Consider the following 2,549-nt stretch of genomic DNA (forward strand, 5'->3'; position numbering starts at 1 on the left):
CCCACATAATATCTGGCTGTGAAAATCATCAGGGTTGCTGTCTGACAGGGAGAGATAGCTGGAAATGCAGGCACCTTCTTAAAAGGCCAATGCACAAAATTTCATTGCAACCACTCACCTTGGGTTCTGGCACGGGGAGGGCAGAGTGGACTAGAGCTTTGTGAGGAGAATCCAGAGTTGGGGGGCTCTGGAGTTAGATCTCAGAAGGCAGTCACACCCATTTCCTGTGATGAGTCATTCCCTAAGCTTTCTTGCTTTCTTCAGCAGATCTTTACCATCTAGGCAGCTTTTGCCTGGTGGGAAGAGGGGGAAAGGGGAAAAAGCAATTGCCCCACCCTGTTGGAAAACCTCTTGCCCCACCCTGTTGAGTCCACACCTTGCTGTGGTTGATAGCCTGAGGCTAATCAAGACTGAATAACAATCAGACTGCAGGCAGAAGTAGATCCTTCGAGGTTTTGAGTCTTTGCCTAATCTCCTTTGGGGCCTGGAGCTAGGAAAAGCACATCTTGGTCCTTTTCAAAGGAACCCAGCCCCAGCAGAGGGATCCACAAGCTATGGATTGTTGATAGCTATCACAAGAGACAACAAAGGTCACTACATAATACTAAAGAGATCAATCCAACAAGAGGCTATAACTCTGGTAAACATATATGCACTTACGATAGGAGCACCTAAATATACTTACAAAACTTCTGGGGGACTTTAAGGAAGTGATCGACAGCAATACAGTCATAGTAGGGGACTTTAACACCCTACTGACTTTATTGGATAGATCTTTCAGACAAAAAATTAATGAAGAAACAGTGACTCTAAATGACACACTGGATCAGATGGGTTTAATTGATAGATTTAATCAGATGGATTTATAAAACATTTTACCACAAATATATCTTCTCAAGTGCACATGGGTCATTCTCAAAGACAGACTACATATTAGGACATAAAATAAGTCTCTACAAGTTCAAGAAGATTGAAATAATATCAAGCATCTTCTCAGATCAGAATGGAATGAAATTAGAAATCAACTATAGTGGCTGCTTCAGGATGAAGCTCAACCTCTCTTTTCCAGCCACCAGAAACTCATTGAAGTGGAGGATGAACGCAAACTTCGCACCTTTTATGAGAAGCGTATGGCCAAAGAAGTTGCTGTTGACTCTCTGGGTGAAGAATCAATGGTGAGAATAACAAACAAGGTTTCCCCATGAAGCAGGGTGTCTTGACCCATGGCCAAGTCAGCCTGATGCTGAGGAAGCAGCACTCCTGTTACAGACCAAGGGGAACTGGAGAGAGAAAACGCAAATCTGTTCAGGGTTGCATTGTGGATGCCAATCTTAGTGTTGTCAAATGGTTATTGTAAAAAAAGGGGAGAGAGCTATTCCTGGTGTCACTGATGCCACTGTGCCTTGGCGCCCGGGCCCCAAAGGAGCTACCAGAACCCGTAAACTTTTCAATCTCTCTAAAGAAGGTGATGTCCGCAAATATGTTGTGAGAAAGCCTCTGAACAAAGAATGTAAGAAGCCTAGGACTAAAGCACCCAAGATTCAGAGTCTTGCTACTCCGGGTGTCCTGCAATACAAATGTCAGTGTATCGCTCTGAAGAAACAACGTTCTAAGAAAAATAAGAAAGAGGCTGCAGGATATGCTAAACTTTTGGCTAAAATAATGAAGGAGGCCAAAGAAAAACACCAGGAACAGATTGCCCAGAAATGTAAACTGTCCTCTCTGAGAGTTTCTACCTGTAAGTTTGAGTCCAGTCAAAAATGAGATTTTTTAACAGTAACAAATAAAGGAGAGCAAATATAAAAAGGAAAGAAATAAACTACAGTAAAAACGCTAAAAAATATTCAAACACATGGAGGCATGTTATTAAACAATGGAAGGATTATCAATGAGATCAAGAAAAAAATAAAAAACTTCCTGGAAACAAATGAAAATGAACACACAAGAATCCAAAATCTCTGGGACAGAGTAAAATCATTCCTGTGAGGGAAATTCATAGCACAACAGGCCTACCTCAAAACAAAAAAACAAATCAAGAAAAATTAATAATAATAAACTACTTAACCTTACAACTTAAAGAATTAGAAAGAGAACAAGAAAAGCACAGAAATAAAGATTAGAGCAGAAATAAATGACATAAAGATTAAAAAAAAACAACAAAAAAACACACCAAAAGACCAATTAAACTAAGAACTGGTAAAAGACAAACAAGATTGATGGACCTTTAGCCAGACTCATCAAGAAAAAAGAGAGAGAGAGAGAGAGAGAGAGAGAGAGAGAGAGAGAGAGAGAGAAAGAGAGAGAGAGAGAGATCCAAATAAATAAAATCAGAAACAAAAGTGGTGAAATAACAACTGACACCACAGAAATACAAAGGATTATAAGAAAATACTATGAACAACTATATGCCAACAAGCTGGACAATGTGGATGAAATGGACAAATATAATCTTCCAAAACTGAATCAGAAAACCTGAATAGGCCAATAACAAATGATAAAATTGAAGCAGTAATAATAATAATAAAAAAATTCTCAGCAAACTAAAGCCC

The 2,549-nt window shown here is 39.4% G+C and overlaps 1 pseudogene; it reads left to right on the top strand.

Moving 5' to 3' along the window:
• Positions 1–913: 913 nt before the first annotated feature.
• LOC132230679 (small ribosomal subunit protein eS6-like) lies at positions 914–2,152 on the top strand (annotated as a pseudogene).
• Positions 2,153–2,549: the final 397 nt, after the last annotated feature.

The sequence above is a fragment of the Myotis daubentonii genome, chromosome 3 (genome assembly GCF_963259705.1).
Source record: "Myotis daubentonii chromosome 3, mMyoDau2.1, whole genome shotgun sequence".
NCBI lineage: Eukaryota > Metazoa > Chordata > Mammalia > Chiroptera > Vespertilionidae > Myotis > Myotis daubentonii.